The sequence below is a fragment of the Hordeum vulgare genome, chromosome 1H (genome assembly GCF_904849725.1).
Source record: "Hordeum vulgare subsp. vulgare chromosome 1H, MorexV3_pseudomolecules_assembly, whole genome shotgun sequence".
In the NCBI taxonomy this organism is placed as follows: domain Eukaryota; kingdom Viridiplantae; phylum Streptophyta; class Magnoliopsida; order Poales; family Poaceae; genus Hordeum; species Hordeum vulgare.
Window position 1 is genome coordinate 26,067,761 of NC_058518.1, and position 17,365 is coordinate 26,085,125.

A 17,365-nucleotide genomic window follows, 5' to 3' on the forward strand; every position below is an offset into this window, starting at 1 on the left:
TCATTCATAATCCCACCGTGTTCTCGGTCAAAGAAGGAGCTCTGAAACAGACAGCCATGAATACGCACACAGTTGGCAGGTTTATTTAAGTTACTTTAAGTTATCTAGAACCGGATGTCAACAAAATATCCATGGTTACCACATAACCGTGGGCATGGCTTTCTGAAAGATTTAACCCTGCAGGGGTGCTCCAACTAGTCCATCACAAATTACCAAAGGCCGCATAGTAATCCTCAACCACGAAACTCACGACCTAGTCGGATTCCTTCGAGGAAAACCTCAACTCTGAGAAGACCCAAAGTCTCCCCGGAATCCTAATGCGCAAGATATATCACTAAGGTAAGACAAGTCCAGCAAGACTTCCCGGCGTGTTGAGGAAACCGATAGGAGCCGCGTATCTCATTCTCAGGACACGACGGATAAGCGACGCGTACGGTGGCCTGATAGAAATCATCCAAGTTGCCCTAGGTTGGCCCTGCACAGTGTTGTAGTTTGGACCAACACTCATGAGGAGCACTGGTCCAAGGGGGTTGATTAATTCCTGGGGGTAGCTATTCCCTATGCTTTTTATTAAGTTGTTACCAAATTAACACCAAAGTTGGGTCCTGCCAGACAAGCCTTGACACTAAACGTTTTATCAAGGGGGTCCCCATAACAACCCCGAACGTGTTAGGAGCGCTCATTAATGGAATAAAACACCGGTAGCCGAAACTAAGGCGGCAACAACTGAACAAATCACCCGGCAAAAGTCTAGGCCTTCCGCTATTTACCAAGTATATATGTGCATTAATTAAATAGCAATTAAAATAGGACGATATCAAATTGCCCATGTTATCACATGGACCAGCTGGCACCTGCAACTAGCAATGCTAATAAATTAGTGGTTGTGCAAGCCTAACTTAGCCAAACAATATTTACTAGGAGGGGGTGTCTGAGGTTTCATGGCAATGTTTGATGGCCAATATATAATGTGGTAGGCAACGGAGGTGTAACGACAGAAACGAATCACTAAGCATAACAAAGCTCGAAACGGTGTCAAGGTCACGATCATCTTGCATGTGATTTCTTCAGAGTGGAACTGTTCCTGATCTTCAAGCACGAACACACCGGACTCCTCGAACTCGTTTCCGGCCCCACCAGCTACCCAAAAGAAACAAACAACTAATAAACAGCAGAAAACGATGATGCAACAGACAACTTGATGCATGCATGCACAACCTCTAAACATGTCCATTTACAATCCTACACAAATAAACAAGTGCCACCTCACCACAAAGTGACTTTTACAGAACTACTCAAAACTGAATTCCAGTACCACAATTGGATTCCTTGGGATTTTCTACCCCAAATCCATATATCATACTACCATATTTGCATGCAGAAAAACACCGCAAATAGCAAAAGAAATATTGCACAAGATCAAACTACAGTATAGTCAAGAACATGAGCTGTTCTTGAACTTGCCAAATTTGGCATATGCCAGAATAGGCATATTCCATTTAAGGAATTATTGCAAAGATGGGATTTACCACATCAACAGAAATAAATAAAGGAAAATGAAAAAATATCAACTAAACCTAAACAGACACGGGCCCACTGTCATAGATACCAGGGTCCCTAGTGCATGACATGTGGGTCTAAACAGACACGGGCCCACTGTCATAGATACCAGGGTCCCTAGTGCATGACATGTGGGTCCTGAGCCCACTGTCACTCGCACACACTGCACAACACACACAGAGAAAAATAAAGGAGCATGGTGGAGAATCGAACCCAACACCTCTCACAATGCACACAACACCTCAACCACTCGGTTACTGCACGGCAGCTGAACCAACAAGGGAGCTAAACCCCATGCACTACCGCTACTGACAACCGCAACAGAAGGGGAAAATCCCCATATAAAAAGGAGTCCCTGGACCTGCCAACGCGGCTGCGGCTCGATTACCACTGCGGTTTAGTCGAACACTTGCTATAACAAGGGCAGAAATCCACATATATATATATATCACCGCTAGTACCACCGAAGAAAACGACGAATTGAAAGGGCTTACGGAGGATTCGACCCCGGACCTCTCAGTCACACGCGCGGCGCTCGAAACAGTAGGCTAGGTGGGTGGATCTGACCCAAGAGGGGATCGACCCTAGTCGACACCGATAAAGGAGCCACCTTCTCTGATCTACAGAGAGGCACCGACTGACACTGCTCGCTGGTGAAATTACCTACATCGCACGTCTCGGCTACACGAGGGCTAAGGTGCACGTCTACGCATCGAAGGAGCAGAAGACAACTACCTGGCCTACGCAACTTGCAATCGTGCATGCGGGCTACATGCGAGCGGCTGGCACCGGTGCAACTCCGGCGCACACAACGGCTAAAGCTAGCGTGGGGCAGCGACACGATGAAGAGAGGCATGGGGGAAGAGCGGAGAGGCGACGCTTACAAGGGGGCAGAGGAGAAGGGTTCACATGACGGAGATGACGGCGCGTCGATCTGCTACCCGTGGAGCTCGCCGGAGGGGAAGAAGTTTCGACCGTCGTGGATGTCGAGGTGGTCGACCTTGGCGTCCTCTCCTTGCGAAAATGGGTCGCCCCTGGCGTCCGCGTCCTTCGGGTCCAGATAGGGAAGAAGGGGAGGTCGACAATCAACGGTGGCGTCGAGCTCACAACGGTCGATCATGGCGGTGACGTCACTGGGGCTCGCCCCGGCGGCGCTAGGAGGGGATAGGAGGGGAACTGGCGAGGGTTAGGGTTAGGGAACCACCGACGCGGCTTATATCCCTTGAGCTACATCCTTGGGACCATCGATCGAGGGGAAAGCAAGATCGGCGGCGGTCCTGTGCTCGTACAGTCGCTGACGTCGAAAGGTGGACGAAGAGGGTCGCCGGCTGGACCTTGGGTTGAAATTATCCGCTACTCGGCCACTCTCTCTCTCTATCTAGCACTGGTGACAATAAAACAAACACGGGTTTTTAAAATATAGCCACAGGCCAAAAGAAAAGGCGTAAATAGAAATAAAATATATTTGGGCTCCTAAATATCATGCTCCAATTTATAAAAATAAATTGGGCATTTTTGGAGAAGTTCAAATAAAACCCCTTTTTATTTAAAATAGGCTCTGTTTTTAAAATAAAACCAAAAGAAAAAAAACATGCTATAACATGTATTTTCAAATGTTTCAAACAAAATGATATGACAATATATGCTCTTCGAATATTTTGTGAAGAATGTAGCTATATAATAGAAGACAAACTTTTTCATCTCAAACAAGAATAACATTCACTTTTGAGTAGTTCCATTTATATTTGGCCTAGGATCCAGAAGTAATATATTTGCACCACATTTTACATATATACATGTCATAACACAATTATTATGAATGAATATAATTAATAAAATAATAATATTTTGAACAACATGTGATATCTAACCTAGAATTCATCATTCATTATGTGCATATCGTCAACTTATATACTTTTACATACTAGTAGAACGCCCGTGCGTTGCCACGGGCCAACAAATGGATCTATCACAAGCCCCTCAATGTCAGCTCTTCAATCATAGTGTAAATACTTTGCTATGTTGTCATGCCAATCCAAATCCGTCTGCTGTTCCCTCCAAGTCTAGAAAATTGTTGATTCCCATCGTACTGCTTGGCTTCAATCTACATTTCCACCCAGCTCAAATTAACATGTGTTTTCTCCAAGTTCGCCAAATTGCCATAGGCATTTCCATCGTCCCTAACTTGAATGTCTTCCAACATTTGTCATACACTCTCTCTAAAAGTTATGTCAAATTAAACAAGTTTCCCATATGATTTTGCAATGTACAACAAAAATCCTAAATTGATGTCATACAATTTCCCCATAATTCGTTTAGTTAAAATAGAAACCCGGATGCGATCCTAACAATCTATCACCAGTTTAGTAAATAATATGGCATGAAAACCAAAGCCAAAAATAAGAACGGACTAAATAAATTTAATACTTCAAATAAGAAAATAAACTAATTTATGTTCTCAATTTAGGTGTCAATTATACCTAAATTGCTTATGCCTTGCAACATGGACGTATGTATTGTTCTGGTTCAACATTAACTATGTCAAATATATATCTTTGGAAGCATCCACAAGCACATCACATGACATATTTTAATGAAACATGACCAAGCTTTTTGTACCACAAAATCGTCCTTCTTCTCCGCCCACTATTCTCTCCTCCTGAATCTAAGCAACTATTGTAAAACCAATGACTGAATTTTGATAAAGCACCATTTATCAAAAAACATATAGGGGTAAATTTCATTGTATATAACTCAAACAAAGCCAACTAAGTGAAGAAGTTATAAGGAGGAACAAAATAGGCTTCAAGTAAGCTCTACTTATACTATTATACAACTGGATGTTATGTGTGTGGTGCAATACTATCACGAATCAAGTAGTTGTTATGATTTTGTGAGTTATTTGGAGGTCACATCTTAAGTGAAGTTTGAGATAACTTCTCCTAAGCACTCCTTTCTCCTTGTTTTTTTTTGCTCCCATGAGCTCTCCCTTCCTACTATATAGTTAAATTAGTCCAATAGTGCCACTAATTTTTTTAATAACAAGGTAATTTTAGTATAATAAGTGAGTATCTTCAAAAAAAATTAGTGCGAGGGTGTATTTTAATAGTTTTAGAAATAATTCGGTAAAAGCCAAAATTTCAATGTCCCTAGAAATTAGTAACAACCCTCTATTTGTCACCATTTACAATTTTTTTATAAATTATTAACAAATTATGCCTAACAATAACAAATTAATCCTATCCATGACCAAAAGATATTTACTATGTATTATTTTTCGTTAAGTGGTGTGGCCAGGAGGCCAGAAAACAAGAGGGGAAATGATAAAGGTAATTTCGAGAATGTCAAAAATCCAGCTTGGTGGCAAAGGCTTGTGTCAAATGCTTCCAACACGATGCTATGTATTCAAAAAACATGGCCATTTAATTAAATTCTATTTTCTATAAAAGTGAATAGATAAAAAAATAGTGGGCAAACAAGTATATAATGTTACCATGAACCACATGGCAAGAACCAATGAACAAGTGCTCTGTATGGCACTGTCCTTAGATGTCGCATAAACAATGCATTAAAACATGGAAAACCCACTAAGACATAGTTGTCATGTTCATTGATTTCAAAAATACTTTCCCTCTGGTTCCAAATTGGGAGTTACAAAGCACTAATAACAATTTCAGATAAAGGACTGGTGCAGGTAGTGGACGAATAAGTAACAAGATTGAAAAGTTGAGGAATTATTGTGTGGAGTGTGGCAGATTGGAGCTGATTAGAGAACTTGCAACAGTGGTGTCCGAGATGCAAGGTTGCAGACGAAGGGAGGAGCGCAACACCAGGTCTCAGCTGCTTCGATGGATCCCACGGAACTCGTCCGCAGGCATGCGAACCCCTGTCAACACACAAAGCATGTTATGGGCACATTGCACTCCAAATACACACACACACACACACACACACACATCGTAAAATGAAATAGCATAGTTGCTAACCTGTTACTGGTTACAATATGAGGAATAAGATGTTGTGTTGATAGTAGATGCCCAAAATAAATGGGTTTGCCTTCCTTATGCAGTCTTTTAGGAGCAGGGTGAAGTGGCCAGGCACAGCGGGCCGGACGCAGTTCATGCAAATGAATTTCATCTACGTTAATGTTGCGCACACCCTTTTTGGTTCATGTGTGATAATCTAGAAAGAATTCACATATCAAAAAGCTCAATCTAGTGGGATCAAAAATATGAGGCCAAGTAAAATAGCACAAGTATGGCCTAACATGAAATACATGACACCATGTTCTCTGCCTCATATCACTCTTATCAAATAAGGACAAGGGCAAGGAACATACGTGTTCTTATGTGCAAGGGCAAAAAATATAAGACTTAATGTGCTCAGCCACATAAACTTCTAAAAAAACTATCAAGTGATGTCATCCAAATACTTATCTGTAGCAACTAATGATCATGCCATCTAAGAAACTTACGAGCAAAAGAGTAGTAGTACATAATAAATCACTGAGTAATAAAATAAAACTAACAAAATGCAGCTTCAGATCAACTACTGTCAAAGACTGGAAAATGTGACTATGCAATGATAAGGTTGTTTGATCCAACATCCATTTTATTTTACACCAGCACATGATAAGGTCCACCTCATTGGAATGGATATAAATTCTATGAATTCAAAAGGACTATGCACATGCGCATTGGCAAAAAGCTTGCATGGCATAAGACACAAAACCATGAGATATATTACAATAATTTCACATCTTAGAATTTAGAGAAATGTAGAAGTAAGATAAATAACTTACTGATCCACACGGAAGAGTACTGAATGTTGAAATTTGATTTCCCGTATTGCAATGGTCCGCTATGGTCCTGCATTAACATGTGTATGACAGCAAAATAAGAGTGTCTCTTGGAAAAGAGTGCACTGGAATTTAATCTAACTTTTCTCCAAACTCATAAGCACAAAAATTTGTAAATGTATCCATCCAAACTCCTAAGGAAATCAAGAACGAAGTTCACACAAACAATATCAGGATTGCATGCATACCTCGAGCATGTAGGGGACGGTCTTGATACCCTAGTGTGGATGGTCGGGAAACCCGACCGAAGCAGGAATGTTAAACTACATGCAGCAAATTCAGATAAGGAGGAACAAATTTACATTTGTTGGTAGAATAACATATGAAGCAAACCAACAGAGACCAAACGCCGCCTCGCCTAAGAACTCATCTAGGCCAGCAATGGATTGAAGTACCTGCACATACAAACCATACTAGTAACCAAACCAAAGCAATGGTGGCTAAAAACCACGGCGGGGTGACGCTAAGCGTCTACTCACCCCTCGATGTTGTGGTGGACAACGACAACTCCCTTGACAGCCGCCGAACAATATACATGCCTGCTCGCCCACCCAGATCAACGAAAAAGAGAAAATATCACAGTAGAAGAACAACAACCATAAGCTTGAACCCCATAAATTCCATGGTACAGTTTCTATTACTACTAAATAATTTAGATGGGTCAATAGCAGATAGGGATAGCAATTTGTTGGGAAAAGGATAAACTAATAAACTAAAAATAAAATAAGTGTGTTTATTAGTTCACGCTCAAGGATTATTTTACACTGACTTTAAAAGTAAACTAATAGTAAAATATACCACTTGTTATTTAAGTAAACTGGTAGGAAACAAAATAACAAACAATTTATATTGTCCAACAAAGCTTGTTATGATGTATGAACATTTACTGAAATTAGGTATTGACATGAACAAATAGGGACACTAATTTAGGTGTTATCTCAAATAGATGCAAACCTACGTATCCAATTCGCATTTAAAAATTAAACTGACATGGAAATAATCAAAATTTAGATGGTATTTTGATTCAAAATATCAATTGGTACTCCCAACATTCTTTATGAATGTTTGTTGTAAATATACTCGTCCAAAAAAATACATAGGAAATAATTTTAAATATAAAGGCAATTTATTCATTTGTTCACCTCAGCAATAGATAATTTCTCTGTTTTTCTCAAGGTAGTGATGCAAGTGCTCCGGGATAATGATTATCTGCATAATAATTTATCGTCTAAGCTGAATAAGAACATTAATGAGCAGAATAAATAGCTAGCCTGAACTTCTAGAAACCAATTTTATGAAAAAGATCCCTTCCATGTGAAAATATAATACTTACCCAATATTGATAGCTATCCATTTTGTTACAGTCACCACACAGAACTTAATTTCTGCTTGTGAGAGCTTTTGAATGCATTCTAGTACCTGAATTTAAATGCACATGCACACAAATAAAATATAAATATTTAATATTTATCAGAATGCTTTCTAATAAAATGAATAGACCAGAAAACTCATAAAAATGCATAAGCCTCGCTTCTCACCAACCTAGATAAGCTCGTGTTCATTCCATTCCAATGATTAAGGCATGCACCATTAGTACTTATGTTTGACATGATCAAGAGCACCATTAGTGGCAGTGTAGATACAAGTGCATAACATTTACAAGTACGTATTGAGTAAGTATTTTTTATTCAAATTTCAAGCTAATATTAATATCTATAGATATAGTTAAATATGTTTATAAATAAAAAAATATTTTATCCAAATTTGTTGCTTCACACCAGGAACTAAAACAAAATAAAATAAATGTCATCATAATTAAGCATTCCATGACATCTAACAAAGATTGGGCAAACACATATTCGATAACAAAACATTGTATAAATCATACTTATATATGCTTTTATCCAAAATCAGTGAAAACACTACGGGTTATTTGCTCAAATTCACATCATCAATAGCAAATGCAAAAATAATTTGAATGCCAAGTTTCAGAGACAAGGGTCGAATCTTATTTATATTCGGAGCACGGACCTTGAAGATACCCTGCAAATTTGAACCTATTGGAAAATGCCTACTAATTAAGGATTTGCAGGTAAGAAAGCATCAGACAAATATGGTGCAGATTTTGATTGACTTACTAAGGTACATGCACCTTTGAAATTGCCATGGGGAAGCTAATATTCTAGGCACAAATGAGATCTGAGATACATTATAAATTGAGAAGCAGATCACAGTTTATCATCTCCTTTGAAATTAACTGGAATATAGGGAACAAATAATCTAAAAATGTTGAAAAAATAACATAGTTTTAATGCATCCCTTCGTGTAAGTAACAACGGAATAGATATGGTACATTAATATAGCATTCGACGAACAATAAAGAATAAGAGGATTGATTATCTGTGTTCAGCTACATGTCTTTATTCCTGCATACGCACTGGATGGATTTTACTAAGATAAAGATAAAGAGAAAAAAAGGTGCACCATCCCTATGCACATGGCATATTGATTCGAGAAATAGTGGCAGTGTTAACCTAAAGAATTTGGAATCACATTATAGAAAATGAGTAAAGGGAAATTTCTAGACATCATATCACATACCTAGCTAGAAGCCAATGACTTCGACACACCACATTCATAGTAGAACCTTTGAGCTAATTGGGCCATATATGATAACCAATTTGATGCACGCCATGACATGTATGGAAGAATTAATTCGTTTTTACAACAAACCTAAATATGTAGGTGATTGAACCTGGTGGAGGACGTTGAGATCGAGTAGTTTGCAGTCTGCAACAAGGAACCCTAGCCATAGCAGGTCAGCCTGCATACAGGTAGCAATAAATCGATTATTTGAATCACAACCTTTCCAGTTTCTAAACAGAGAGAAAGGAGGAAGGAGAAGGATTGGTGTCCCGGACAGACTCATACTCGAGGGACATGCACTTGAGGTACCCGTCCATGTCGTCCACCAGGCTGTCTTTCCGGAAGATCTCCACCCCGCTGTTCTTGCCCCCACTTCTCTCCGCTGCCATGCGCCACACTGGGGAGCCGCCGATCCCCGCCCGTGGTGAGCTGCGGCCGTGACCAGGAATACGCGGATGGGGGAAGTGGAAGCGTGGCCGCAGGTTTGGGTGGGCGCGGTGAGCAGGCCAGGCCGGGGCCCGAGCAAGACGGCGGGTGGACGGGTGCAGGCACAGGTAGGGTAGTGCCTGTGGAGCCATGGTACGGTGCAGGCGGCAGGGTTGGAACCCTAGCAGAGGAGAGACGACCGAGGGACAGAAGCCTTGATCTGGACTATTTGTTTCGTAGGTGAAAAAAAACCGGTTAAAAAAACATGGAACGAGAGGTGGGGTTTATTTGTGACGATAAAAATCAGGGAAGGAGGCTGATTGATGGGTGAGGGAGTTGGTACGAAACGAACGACGAAAAAAGACCAGGAAGCGATGGACGAAAAAACCGGTGAGCGCCGGCTATCAACTACCCCTTTAGGAGTAGAGATATGAGTGGTTAACATTTGGAAATTTTGTTCACGTCCATATAATGACCAACATTATTTTTCAGTTCACCATATTTTGTTCGCTACAATCAATTATTTTTGTATTATGTCTGTTATCAAAATTAGTGTTGGAAACATGCATCAAGATTCTACCAAACATAAGACAAACCAATAGTGAGAGCATCAAGACATTATTTGCTTTGTATTTCTAGAATCTAAATTGATATGTTTTCATGTTCATTTATTAAATCTCAATTTATCAAAAGCATTAAAAATAATTAATCACAAACATACCAATTATTTCTTTAATTTTTTTGAATATTAATCGCCGTAGAGTGTACTAGCACTGCAAATACCGGTTCCGAGCCCGGAAATAAGTGGAGGGGAAAACAATTAACACACACTCCTTCAGCAATATTTACCATTATTTACCTTTACCATAATTTAATATGATGAAAACATATTCTACTAATAGTAAAAATCAATGAAATGTCTCTTGCACAACTTTAGAAAATCTACCCCTCTATGGACGAAACAATGAGAAAATTAAATATTTTTGTTTCAAAATTAAGCATATAACTCAATGCAACATGGTAAACATGCAAGAAAAAAAATGCAAGTATAGTTTGCTGAACGAGACTAGTCATTTAAGAATAAAGTTAGTACAACATGCATACTTAGAAGGTACTTCCTCCGTCTCTAAATATAAGACGTTTTAAAGATTCCTTTAAGGACTACATACGAAGCAAAATGTGTGTCTGTACACTCTAAAATATGTTTATATACATTCGTATGTAGTTGATTTTGAAATATGTAAAATGACTTATATTTTGAAACGGAATAAATTTGTAAAGGGATGACATATATATTTGTATATCAATAGAAACCCAAACATACCTTATGAAAAATTGTGTTCATAGAAATCTTATAGTTGTAAACATCATCACATTTAGCTCCATTTTTTCTTTAAAAAAATAAATGATATGTTATATATATTAATTATAAAATTCTAGCTCGCGCATCGAGCGGGCCACTTTGCTAGTTAATATAAATTGACAAAAATGCATTGGGTAAATTAGGCAAAAGCATTGGGCATTGAATGGCTACACCTCATGTGTTCATAGATATCGGATACCCGTTATCGTACTAAACCTTGCTGCCAGTGGTGTTTAGAATAGCGATTCATGTTCTCCCTACCCTAAACCTCCTCGCGGCTCGAAGTACGTGATCCTGGGTACATGCAAGGTCGAAGAACACGAAAGAAACAAGAGACAACTATGATGCAATTTATTTCACACATAAATGAAGTTAGTTCAAATGCATCGCATCGATCCCTCAAACAAATACATCGGGTTGCAAGGCTATGCCTCAACCCATAATCTTACTGAATAACTCCCACATGGAGATTGGCTCACAATTTTTTTTTATTGACAAACATATCAAGATGAAGCCTTTATTGATAATATGCCATACAATGGTTGCTAGTTGAGATACACGATTATAAGAATGTCTAACTAGAAGATGGTTCGATGCGGTGACGGTGACGGTAAAGCCTGTGGAGATGAGATGGGAAATGACAGAGACTAGACTTTGTGAATGGCTTGTGGTACAGATATGAGGTTCTAACGAAGGCCCCTTTATAATAGTTGCTTGGTTGGAGGAGGCAATGTCGTGGGAAGTTGGTGCAAGCGCTCGTACCAAACGGTGTCTTGCGCTTTGTTGCTTATGCTGCACCAGACACTTGATCTCTTCTATCCCCATTTTGTTCCTTTCCATGTATGTGCTTGATTTTGGTCATATGTAGCCCATTTTCCTGTGGAAATAAATTAAAGTGAGGATTTCGCAATAGCTTGCATTCATTAGTCATTAGTAGAAATACTAAAGGGAATATCTCAAATTTTATAACATAAACCGGTTTAAATTATGGTGTGATGGTGTAAAAATAACACTCATCACCCATGTGGATAAAAGAGTGGGTCTAGAACTACGAAATTAACAAGTTGTATTACAAGGAAGGATGATTTGGTAGATATATTAAGTAAAATTTCAGAAGAGACATAAAATAGAAAAAATGACGAAATTAAATTATATTGTCTGAAAACGACACTTTAACCATAGAAAATAATTTGACGATATCTTGTAGTTAACCATTTGAAGTTTTGTTAACATTTTAAATGTACCTCCACGCATTTCTACATTTTTGTTTCTCTTTGTTAACTTTTCTACATTTATATTTTATTTATTATTTAATTTAATTTATGATAACATTTTAAATTTTGAAGATGTTTCTCTTCTATTTTATGAAATTCTTTTGGAAAAAACTAGATTCTTTCACCAAAAGTTATTATTTATTTAATATTTGGGTTTAATGTTTGCTAAACTAGTCTACAATTACTCAACTATGTGTTTACCACATAGACATGACACCGCGAACAATACTAGCACCGAGATGTTGCATCAACCGAAGCCACCATGATTTGGGATTACATGGCAAAGTAAATGATTCTTGGAGTTGAGGAGTGTGGTCCAATTAGAATTGGAGTGAGATTGTTTTGAACTTTGCGGTGCTTAAGTGCAACTCCTTCTTGTGATATAATGGTCATGTTGATAAAAATTCTCAAACACGTTGACCTACTCCCCCCCACCCCAAAAAAAAAACAAATACACACACCAACACGTTGATGGCCTTCCTTTTGCAGAACCACATTGGTTATAACTAACATGTCTCTTAGGTGTCAATAGTTCTTTGTGAAATACTTTTGACCCAATTATCAAACAAAAAACTAACCAAAAATAGGGAGATCTTTAGAAAAAAAATGAAGTTCGATAAAAACAGGAAATGTGTAATTATAGTAATCAACATTTGGCAAGATGATTAGCAATATAATAGCATGTAAATATTAATGAAAATATATTTAAAATTTGTCTATATGTTTTTCTATCTTGTCCCCCCCCCCTTCTACTTCTTTTTCATATCTTATAAATTTTGAATAAGTTTCGAACCATATTTAAGTTTTGAGTTCTCAATCTTTGTAATATTTTAGTAATGGCTATTTTTATATTTGTTTTAATTTTTTGAATTTACTATTCTGACTTTTTAGTTGTTGGTTACTCATCTTGTTTTTACCAGATGAACATTATAACGTTAAAGTTATTCACACCTAGGTGTCATGATAGCCAAAAGCGCTAGAATATGGGTGGAGGGGATACGAGATGATTCAGATAATTTGGGGGCAGGGGGAGGGTGGTATGATCTACCCAATATTGGAATCAAATTATATTGACCAATGGGCCATTTAGTGTTCAATGTTTTGTCGTGACATATGTTTCCACATGGATACAAAGTATGAGTTTAGATTGTGGTAAATTAGAAAATATACAAGAAGAATTACAATCAGAGAAGATTTTAGGGATAAGGCAGTTTTAGAAAAGAAATAGTTCATATTTGAAATAGATTGCCACATTTAAAATAAATTACAGAATACAAGACTAACAAAAACAAAGCATACGGAAAATATGTGAAGCTTATCTAGGTATCAAACTAACCACTCCTGTTTTGCAATGTTTTTCGTTTTGAACATTTCTTTGATTTAATTAAATTATTTTCCTCAGTTTATAAAAAAGTGTTTTTTTATTATTATTCTTTCCAAACTATTTATCTCATACTTTAAAGTTCATTATTAAAAAAATACACTTTCCTAAAATATTGAGTATTTTGTTAATAATTTCATTTACTATTTTCCAGTATGCGCTATGGTTACATAACTTTTTTTCGCAAAAAAGAAACATAATTGTTGTTTCCCACATGGACATTTTGCCATCACTAATATTGACACCTTGACCCTGCAACCACAATAACCACAATTTGGGTGGAGGAGGTAAAGTAAATGACTTCTAGAGTTAAGGATTGTGATCTAACTGTTATTGGAGTTTGGTTGTTTCTCTTACGGGGCACTTAAATGTCAAACTTTATTTGTCATATAATGGCCACGTGGATTGTAAACAAGTATGCATTTTAGACTGAGGAAAAAATAAAAACTGTAAGAATTTAGGATTGGATTTAATTGAAGGGATAATCTGCACTTATTTGCATAATAAAATTTCCTAGAAAGCTTATATTAAATTTACTATTAGATTTATTGTAAACAAAAAATGTGGGTGTCAAGCTAGTCAAATGAAAAATGTGCACTATCTATGTCATATATATTTCTTATGAATGCTTCACTTTTTCAAACTTTTTTTTTCAAATTCCTTTTCTTCTGAAGAAATTTGTAACACGTCCATAAGTTAAAAAAAATGAAAAACAATTCTACAAGTACATATACATGTTATGTAAGTATTTGTAAAGTTTCATCAAATAATACTATTATTTGCAGGCTACCGAAAAAGACAAAAATGGCCCAAATACAACGACAAAATTGATCCATCTATTATGTTAATGAAAATTCGTACGTGTACACTAAAAATATTTTCTGACATGTATAGTTTTTCAGAATTTTTTGATATGTGAAAAAACTATCTTCAGTGAAAAAACAAATAACGGGCTCCCTAGAGCCCGTCCCCCAATGCATTTTCCGGCCTGGTTCCCTGCAGCTATGCATTTTGTGTTGCATGCAATTTCTCAACAACAACAAAATAGTGTTGCATGCAGCCCTTTACCTTTTGTGTTTTCTTTTAGAATCTCTTGTGCAAGATCTCAGTCCCGCGGCAGGGAGTTGGCTAGGGAGACCTCTCCTGATTCAGAGCAACACAAAATTAATGAAAGGCAAACCTATATAGCTTCATTACTTGCATATATATACACGCTATAGCTCCTAGCTGCACACAGGTTACTAGTAATTGCAACATCGATTGCAAGCAGAGAAATGCTGCATCATAGCCATAGGCCTATGGCTACTGGCTACGAGAGAATGCTGCATCATACCCATGGCATGGGTACATCCTTGTGTACGTGCATACGTATATGTGTGTATAGTGCAACTTAACAATTGCACAGAGACACAATGAATGTATTAATGGATGAAGAGGAGCGGGATGGAGAGAGAGAGAGGGGGAGATGGGTATGAACTGAAAAGTTTTTAAAAAAGGAGCGGAACAGGGAGAGACAAGATGTTTATTTCACATGCAGATGAAATCAATATGCATGCAAATGCACAGCTAGCTAGCTAGCCGATGCACACACAGGGCCACAAAAGAGGGGCTGGGGAAGAATCTGTTTTGAATTGGAGATGATCAGCAACTGGGTGGTCAGTGAGTGAATACTACTCCAGCTAGTAGTACTGATCGGTATGTACCGACTGAATTCTTCAAGAAAGAATTGTATATGCTGATGTGCATGCATGGCAATCAATCAATGCCTACTTACTAGGACTGCAGGAGCAGCAAGACAGAAGGATGCCCTCTTGTGTTTTTGTGTCTGTCAAGTTATTGCACCAGTAAAAAAGTCTAGCAAGGGGAGTAGTATACATGTTTGTGTAGTTACTGCATGCAGGCCGGCCAGCCACAGTAGTAGCTAGCTAGCCTTTGATCAGATCAGATAAGAGAGTGTGATAGCAAGACATAAAGTTGGGTGCCTTTGCAATTGGTGGTGTACTGTGGTAGTATTAACATTTCAACCTTTTAGGATGCGGCAGCAGTACTAGCTAGCATGCATGCAGAGTCAGTAAACCTCATCCAAATTCACTTTCCTCGGTTAGTGGTTGGAGGCTTGGAGCATGCAAGAGTGGTAACTACCAATGTTCTGAAATAGATGACTAGACTAGTCAAAGCCATCAAACTTTGACTCGCTAGTAGGGCCGATTTGATTTGCAGGATTGTAAAAACACAGGAATAGAAAGAACATATGAATGAAATGGCCTGCCCATTTGAATCCTACATGGTTTGAGTTTGTTTGATTGCATTACAGAAAAAAAGATGGATTTTTTCCCAAAAGGTTGTAATGGATGCTAGATTTCCAACGGTATGTAGTACAAACAATTCCTTAGAAAACATTTCTATAGAATTTAATCATATGCATCAAACAAAGAATATAGAAATTTTTCTAAGGATACTAACCCTCCAAAAAATAACATCCTATCCAATTCCTTGGAATGAAAGGAGCCCGTAATTTATTTACTGTGCGAGTAAATTTATCATGATTTTTTCCAAGATACTATGAATTTGTATTTTCCAAAATATATATAATAAATTATGGACCAAGATTACATGTTGAAGGCTGCATAAAAGAACATAAATATTTATTATAATAATGTATTTTTAAATTTCACCAAAATATTCATACTGATAAAAAGCTTAAAGTTATGAGTTAAAATGGTACCATTTTTTATTTAGGAGACGCTGAGTGAAATGCAGATGTAAGAGCAACTCCAACAAGGCGACCCATTTCGTCCGACGCCGTTCGTTTGGGTCCGGGCGGATAAAAATTTGACCCAACGCGCCGACCCAAACGGACGCACGTTCGCTTTTTGTCCGCGTGTCGACCCATTTCCGGCCCAATTTTAAGCCTGATTTGGGTCGGCGCGGACACAAAACGGACGCGGACGACGCGCGCTTTCTCCTCCCTGCCCTGCCAGTCGATGGCACGTTGGTCATTCTCCACCCCTACCAACAACGCCTGCAGCTAGGCCTTGCCTCGCTCCCAGCCCCGTCGCCAGCGCCGCCCAGTTCCGCTGCCTCCTCCCGTACCTCCCCAGCGCCTACCCACGCCGCCGGTCGCATCGCCACCCGCGCCACCGGAGCTTCCCCGACCCCAATCCATCTTCGTCGGTCAGCTTCGTCGTCCACGCCTACAAGTTGTTCGACAGTTTGCCTCAAGGTACAAATGGACTGCGATGCTGCTGGTCGTGTTGGTCAATGACCACCTTAATAGGCAGCGGCCATTGTTCCAAGGCTCGATTCTGGGGCATGTTCCGGCGTTGAATCGCAACCAAGAGAACGTCCACTTCCTTATATGGAATGATTACTTTGACGGAAGCAACCCGCTGTTCAAACATCCGGAATTCCGGCGTCGTTTCTGTATAGCTAGGCATGTTTTCAACCGGATTCGAGAGGGGGTGGTCGGATACGATGACTACTTCGAGTACAAAGAGGGTGCCATTGGAAAAATTGGCTTCTCATCTTATCAGAAATGCACTGCAGCCATCCGGATGCTTGCTTATGGAGTATCCGGTGATTTTATCGATGAGTACATCTGTATGAGTGAGTCTACGTGCCTAGAGTCATTGTACAGATTCTGCATGGTTGTGGTTGCAGTGTTTGACCCTGAGTACTTGAGAGAGCAGACTGCTGCAGACATAGCTCGTTTATTGGCGTCCAATGTCAGCCGCGACATTCCAGGGATGCTTGGCAGCATAGACTGCATGCACTGGGAGGGGAAGAACTGCCCTTCTCCTTGGCAAGGCCAGTACAAGGGACATGTCAACGCTTGCATTGTCATACTTGAGGTCGTG

At 38.8% G+C, this 17,365-nt stretch overlaps 1 long non-coding RNA gene across 1 annotated transcript; it reads right to left on the reverse strand.

Annotated features, from left to right (window-relative positions):
• Positions 1-5,128: 5,128 nt before the first annotated feature.
• LOC123405524 lies at positions 5,129-5,715 on the reverse strand. The gene is made up of 2 exons (XR_006611971.1): positions 5,547-5,715; positions 5,129-5,446 (listed from the first exon to the last, which is right to left on the reverse strand). It is a non-coding gene; the product is annotated as an uncharacterized LOC123405524 (long non-coding RNA).
• Positions 5,716-17,365: the final 11,650 nt, after the last annotated feature.